Raw genomic sequence first — 8,135 nt, 5'->3', positions numbered from 1 at the left:
GGCAACTGGCCATCCGAATGAGATCCGCATACCAAAACCTGAGAGGCCATGCTGGAGCCACCAGCATAACAAACAAAAACTCCATAAGAATTTTGGAAATCACTTTGGAAGAAGAACTAGAGGCGGAAAGAAATAGGCAAAAAGATAATTCCAAAGAAATTTCAATGCATACACTACTTCCGCCTGAAGATCCCCGGACCTGAATAGGCGCCTGGGAAGTTCTTTATTCAGATGAGATGCCAACAGATCTATTTCTAGAAATGCTCACATCTGAAAAATTGAAAAACATATCTGGGTAAGAGAGACCACTCTCCCGGAAGTAAAGCTTGATTAACAGAGATAATCCGCTTCCCAAATATCTATACCTGAGAAAAGAACCACAGAATTTAGATAGGAGCTGGCTTTAGCCCAAGCTAATATCCGAGACACTTCTGTCACAGCCTAAGGACTGATAGTCCTACCCTGATGATTGACATACACCATAGTTGTGATATTGTCTGAAAAACAATAAACGTCTCTTCTTCAAAAAGAAACTATCTGAAAAACTCTGAGAAAGCACTGAGTTCTAAAATATCAAATGGTAATCTCGCCTCCTGAGATTTCCAAACCCCTTGTGCTGACAGAGATCCTCAGACAGCCTCCCAACCAAAAAGACTCACATCTGTTCAGATCATGGTCCAGGTTGAAAGAAACAAAGAGACCTGTAGAACTAAATGATGGTGATCTTAACCACCAAATCAAGAGAGATAAATATTAGGATTCGAAGATTTAAAATGCGAAATCCTAGAATCCCTGCACCATAATTCAGCATAAAAGACTGGAAATGTTCTTTCTATTGAAAATGAGCAAAGGGAATTGAATCCAATGCTGTGGCCATAAGACCTAAAACTTATATGCATATATAGCAACTAAAGGAAATAATAGAGACTAAAGGTACCGACAGACGGAACCCAATAAAATTGTCCCTTGTCTGATAGAGACAAAGACAGTGACACAAACTATCTGGAAACCTAAAAAAGGTGACCCTTGTGTGAGGAATCAAGAGCTTTTGAAAAAAAGATCCTCTAACTATGTCCTGGAAGAACAAAGTGAATCATATCAGATTCCGCATCCTCAGAAAATAATCTGAATGAAAACAGAAAAATGAAATATGCATTTATTGTATCTAATGAAAACAAATAATGCTATCACTGACCAAAAAAAGGCAGAATAGTTTGAATAAAACTCCAAAACCCAGTTCCTAAAAATGGAGCTGGAAGAAATACCCCAGAAGATTCCAGGTCTGAGCAGCGCTTGAACCCCACGGGTGATCAGCCATGCTTCAACAGTACCCAAAATATATAGGACCGAAACACACTTAAAGAAAGTGTTAGCCTTACTGGAATAAAATCAAAGAAATTTGGACCGAATAGAACCAAATAAATTTCAAAAAAAGTCTTAACCTGCCCCTTGCCAGCCAAGCTGGAATACGGCACGTACATCGCAATTTTAGGGAGCTGATTTCGAACTGAAAAATTTCCAATTAAAAACATGTTACTTGGGAAAGAATTCAGGAATTCGTTCCTTAATAAGAACAACCAAACTAGTATAAGCTTAAAGTTTTAGTCTTAGAACTCAATCTTGAAGCCCAGAGTAACAGTTAAGAATTGAATCCAATTATAAAACAAATCATTGATTATCTTAGAACAAAAGAAATATGGATTTTTAGAAATCACTAAATTCTTCTAGCTAAAACAGCTAAAGACATAGATTAAACCTCATTTGCGAAAATATTCAATAAAATGAAGACACAAATGAAATTATTAGCATGATAGTCCAGTTAAAGGACCAGTCAATACACTGGACTTGCATAATCAATAAATGCAAAACAACAAGACAAATGCAACAGCACCTAGTCTAGTAAATTTTGTCCCTTTAACAATGCTAAAATAAATCATAATCTGATACTTGATCTTAAAGTAAACAGAAGAAATGAAGCAATTGCAACATCATCCAAATAAATCACAGGTCCAAGAAAAGTACCTGAAACTAAATAATTTTCCATAAATAAGATACAACCATCTAAAGGAAAATAAATACTATTTTGCTATAGAAACAATAGCATAATTAGTAGGAGTAGAGATAGCCCCAATAAATTGTAGAACCCTCCAAATTGAATTTAACTGCTGGCAAAGAATATAGTTTAAAACCTTTGAAGAAGGAATAAAAGAAAATTCTCAGCCTATTCCATTCCCTAGTATGAGGAATTGGAAAAAAACCTCTGAAAACACAGAAGAATAAATAAGCAGAAATAGTGTTAGCTAGTCTTGAAAAAGAACTAGTTCCCTTAATATCCAAAATAATCAACACCTTTTCAACAAAGAACAAATGTACTTTAATAAAAAAATAAAATAAAAAAGTAGATTTGTTAGTGTCAATATCTGATGAAGAAAATTCTGAATGAGAAAAAACATCATCAGAGAAGGATAAATCAGTATGTTGTTGGTCATTTGAAACTTCAATAATTAAAAAAGAAGTTTGAAAAAGACCTAAAAATTTTATTAGAAGGCACGATGTCAGACAAAGCCTTTAAAATAGAATCAGAAAAATATTTCTTATAAATCTTCTAAATATTTCTTGTACATAAGATGTAAAAAGAATGGCAATATATAAAGCATAAATACTAATGGATTCTGCATGTAAAAGTTTATCATGATAACTTATTACAAACCATAGCTAAAGATAAACATTCATAACATTTAAAATAAATGAACTTAGCTTTGGTAGGACTGAACTCAGTCAACAGGAATCCTCTTAGATTGTTTTGAAACAGGAACAGTGAAATCTTGCAATATGTAATAGAAAAAAACAATATTTAAAGCAAAATTATCAAATTCCTTAAATGACAGTTTCAGGAATGGGAAAAGAATGCAAAATAATAAGCTTCTAGAAACCAAAAGCAATAAAAAAGTGAGGTTTAAATAATGTGAGGAAAAAAAGTGAAACAAAAAATACGCCCACATTTTTTGGCGCCAAATATGACGCCCACATTATTGGTACTAAATAAAACGCCCATATATTTGGCGCCAAGTATGACGCCACATCCCCTGACGCCAGAACCGACGCCCACATTTTTTGGTGCAAAAAATGTCTGAATACACATGCGTCAAAAATGACGTTTTAACAGAATACAACTTCCGGCGTCAACGACGAAATTTTTGCGCCAAAAAAGTCTGCGCCAAGAACGACGCAATAAAAAGAAACATTTTCTGCCCCCGCGAGCCTAACAGCACACAGGGAAAAATAATCAATTGAAAATTTTCAAGGTAAAGAAAAATAAATTGAATTAAAATGCATTATCCCAAATAAGGAAACTGACAGTCTGGATTTTAAAGGAATACTGATTATCCTGAATCATGGCAAATATAAGTTTAAAGACATATATTTAGAACTTTACATAGAAAGTGCCCAACCATAGCTTAGAGTGTCATAATAAAATAAGACTTACTTACCCTAAGACACTCATCTACATATAGTAGACAGCCAAACCAGTACTGAAACGAGAATCAGTAGAGGTAATGGTATATAAGAGTATATCGTCGATCTGAAAAGGGAGGTAAGAGATGAATCTCTACGACCGATAACAGAGACATTCACTGCACTCTGAGAGGAAAACCGGGCTCCAGCCTGCTGCGAAACACATATCAATGTAGAATCTAGCACAAACTTACTTCACCACCTCCATGGGAGGCAAAGTTTGTAAAACTGAATTGTGGGTGTGGTGAGGGGTGTATTTATAGGCATTTTAAGGTTTGGGAAACTTTGCCCCTCCTGGTAGGAATGTATATTCCATACGTCACTAGCTCATGGACTCTTGCTAATTACATGAAAGAAATATATTTAGCTCGATTAGCAAAGGTTTGATTAGCGCAGATTTACGTGAAAATTCCCTTAAAATAGCATTTTGCTGGTATCTCACACCAGTCATAACCTCCCACATGTCACAAACCAAATCAAACCTGTTACAGAGGATGTGGGATCATAGGTACTTTCAAACATATGTGGTGGGAATGTGAAGGGGTCAAACAGATCTGGCACTCTCTCTCAACCCTACTTAGCACAATTCTAGAGCAGGAGATAAAGCTTAACATATTGCAAGCTTTTCTACACACAGGTGACAAAAAATATAACAAGGACATTAACACTTTTATTAGAATAATGTGTACAATCACTAGGACAGCTATAGCCTATCACTGGAAAACGGGGGTACCATCATGGATGGAAGTAAGGAATAAGATAAATAACACATTTAGAATGTATGAATCCGCCTCGTGGATCATGAATTCTAGGGAGTCATTTGAGAAGATTTGGTTCTATTGGATCTTGAATAACACACATACCACTTAATTCCTATAGAACAGAGATGGGAGCTTGTAGTGTTGGGAACTAATTCCTATAGAACAGAGATGGGAGCTTGTAGTGTTGGGAACTAGTGGACACTTGTGGATATTAATTACAATGTGAATGTGTGGGAATATCCATGTGGCTTATGTAAAGCAATTTTTAAAGAGTTTTTATAGTATCTGATGTGAGATCGATATACACAGAACATGTGTGGGTGAAGGGTTTGATTCCCTTCTTTTTCTTTTTTTGTACTTCATTTTTTTCTTTGTTTATATTTCATTGTATGATACTATAATATCAACCAACCCCTATTTGGAGGGATTTTGACTCTTTTTTTTTTTTTTTGTAAATGTCTTATTTTTGTTACATATATGTTATGAAAAATCTAATAAAAAAAATATTTAAACCTAAATAGTAAATACATGTTTGACATGATGTATTCAAAGAAAAGATTTGCCTGAGAAAAGTATGTAGACATTTTTTTTACAATTATGTTAGTTGTTTAAATATTGATGATATAAGTGTACAGATTTAATTTCTATTTAAAAAATCTTTCTATGAAATAATGGGTGTGCTTGCTTAATGTAGCCACCAATAAGCAAGCTCTATCCAGGGTGCTGAACCTAAAACGGTCTGGCTCCTAAGCTTTGCATTCCAGCTTTTTAATATAAAGATACCAAGAGAACAAAGAACAGGAGTAAATTAGAAAGTTGCTTAAAATTGCATGCTCTGAATCATGAAAAAAAATGGGTTTAGTATTCCTTTAAACAGACATGAAAACCACATTTTTGTTTTCATGATTCAGATTCAGCATACAATTTAAGACAGATTTTCACTCTTTTGCTATCCTTTGTTGAAGGAGAAGCAATGCACTACAGGGAGCGAGCTGAACACATTGAGCAAATGACAAGAAGCATATTTGTTCAGCCATCAAACTAGCTCCCAGTTTTATATTGTATATGTAGGTATGTTTTTCAAAAAAGAATAAACTGAAACAAATTAGATAACAGAAGTTAACTGAAAGTTGTTTATAATTGCATGTTCCATCTGAACCATACAAATTTAGTTTTGTCTTTACTGTCCCTTTAAACAGTTTCATACTTGTTAACCCCTTTGATGCACATGACGATACACTGAATATAGAAATTATTTATATTTTGGTGACAGTTTCTAATTATTTCTGCAAAATAAAGTTATTTTCTAAAAATGCTAGGTCTACTGAAAAAAATAAGGTATATTTTTTATGTCAATGAGGGCAAAACAACTTATAACAGCTCCATAATGTGGTTAAAAATGACTTATCATCTAAGGGGTTAATATCCATTTAACAAGAGAAATGCTCAACTTGGCTTAATAGCTTTTTTGCCAAGTTTGAGAGCTGCCTCTTTTGGCGCAATTGTGCTTTTCACAGAAAACACCCGCAATGACTGAAAATGCAGAAAATTTTAAGTAAATTGGTTATTTAATTTTTTTTTTAATTAAAGTTGTTATTTAGATACAAAACAATAGAAAAAATATTTCTTTCTAAAAGCTCCTCTCACTCCAATCATCCATGCATACAATTCACATTAGATTGCACCCCAGGCGTCCCTAGGGGAATCAAAACCATGCCGTCATCCCTGTGTATAAAAGTTTAAGAAAGCAAAAAGGATTTGTTCCAGTGTCCTGTGTATATTTGTAATCCCAAAATTGAGGGTAATATGTAAGCCATCTCAAAGCCAGTTGGGGTTAATAAGGGGTTAATAAGCACAGTCACTGTTTGTAAGTATCGTCTGCTCTTGGTGTAATTAGTAGGTAAAGCTGAATCAAGCACAGTCTGGGATTTCACCTGAACCCTTTACAAAGTGTATGTGCATTTGTCCTGAATATTATATGAATGTTCCCAACGCCTCTTGCTGGCATATGCGTTCAGCATTAGTTATAGTGTAGCAGTTCAGTGCCCCTTGTCAGCATGTTAGCTTGATATTAACTCAGGATAGCTGATATTTGTAACAGTGTAACACTTGGATATAAAGCCCAATACTTATGGTTCTGTTGCGAGGCACCTTCAATTACATACATGTATCACATACGGCTGAACCAGATCTCTCTGTGATTCTCACACCATAGGCTCCTCTGGAAAACACTTGTAAGGTGACCGATACCTGTATGGGATGTACGCCAATAACAAAACTCTGACACGCGTTTCTGGACTCCGCTTTTTTTCTATTGTTTTGTATCTAAATTTAAACTTTAATTAGATTTTGTATAAAAATCTATTTGGCTAGTTTTTTGGGCTGAGTAATATTTGATATATTTATAAAAGTATGTGTGGTGATACTATACTTGTGCACTGTAACGCTCTTTGGTACAACTCATTGCAATATTTTTCTGTGATTAAAATATTATCAAAGTGGTGCCATTATTTTTTACTTTATACTAAAATATATATATATTTTGTGGTGGTGGAATTTGTTTGGAATTTCCATTCTTTTTATAGTCTGAGCTTAAATCTGTCATTCATCTACTTTTTTTGCAGTTGAATATATAATTAAAGGGACATGAAACCCAACATTTTTCTTTCATGATTTAGGTAGAACATACAATTTTGAACAACTTTCTAGTTTACTTCTATTATCAAATTCGCTTCATTCTCTTGGTATCATTTGTTGAAGGAGCAGCAATGCACTACTGGTTTCTAACTGAACACATGGGTGAGCCAATGGCAATCGGTATATATATATATATATATATATGCAGCAAACAATATTTGCTGCTTCTGAGCTCTCCTAGATAAAGCTTTCAACAATGGACAACAAGAGAAGGAAGCAAATAAAAAAATAGAATTCAATTGGAAAGTTCTTTAAAATTGTATGTTCTTTACTGTCCCTTTAATTGTAAATCCTAGCACATTAGAACTTAAACAGTGATGTTTCAAATCCTGATTGTGGTTTGTGTGTTTTATTATAGTTGTCACTCAAGAGGAAAATATTATTTCTCAGATTTGGAACTCTGTAATGAAATCATAAAAGATGAATGCAAATGTACATTGAGCAGTGGAGAACCAGTGATTAGTTTGGTAAAAGCAAACCAAGGAACATGGCCCAGCTTGCTAAAACAGAAGGTAAAACTTTCATTTTGGGTGAACATTAAACTTGATGCCTCTTTGCATAAAATTTACCATATTTCTTTATATCTTTATAGCATCCAAATATAAGTTTTGATTTTGCTCACTGGGAAGATACTGAGGATGTTTTAAGGCTTCCAGCAGGTAATATTTTTGTTTTTGATTTTTTTGCAAATAAGTCCGCTTATCTTGACCTAATCTATGCCAATACTTACCAGGTGTGATACTCCCAGTAAGGGCATGGATAAGAAATGAACCATGCCCCATTTACCTATATCCTGACTACCTTTTTTCTCTACAAACAGTCCTGTTTATTAGGAGAAAGTTACAAAGGCAAATAGCAAGTACTGTCCTGAAATAGTTTATACTGGGAAACAGGTACAAACAAGAGTTAACAGAAGAAAACTGTACAAACCAGTATAGCTTATGTTTATGTGCAAGTTCAGACAGACAAGAGCTAAGCAATGGAAACCCAGGGCCAAGGAATATAGTACCCACTACTGGACTAAACAAAGGAAATGTCCCTTCCTGTGCAAAGCAAAGGAAATGCCCCATCCTGGGCAAAGCAAATTAAATGCCCCCTCCTGGGCAAAGTAATTGAAATGCCCACTTCTGGGTTAAGCAAATGAAATGGATGTGCTGAGTA

This window comes from Bombina bombina, chromosome 1 (genome assembly GCF_027579735.1).
Source record: "Bombina bombina isolate aBomBom1 chromosome 1, aBomBom1.pri, whole genome shotgun sequence".
Taxonomy (NCBI): Eukaryota; Metazoa; Chordata; class Amphibia; order Anura; family Bombinatoridae; genus Bombina; species Bombina bombina.
The sequence above is the reverse complement of the archived record's forward strand: the minus strand, read 5'-3'. Positions refer to the sequence as shown.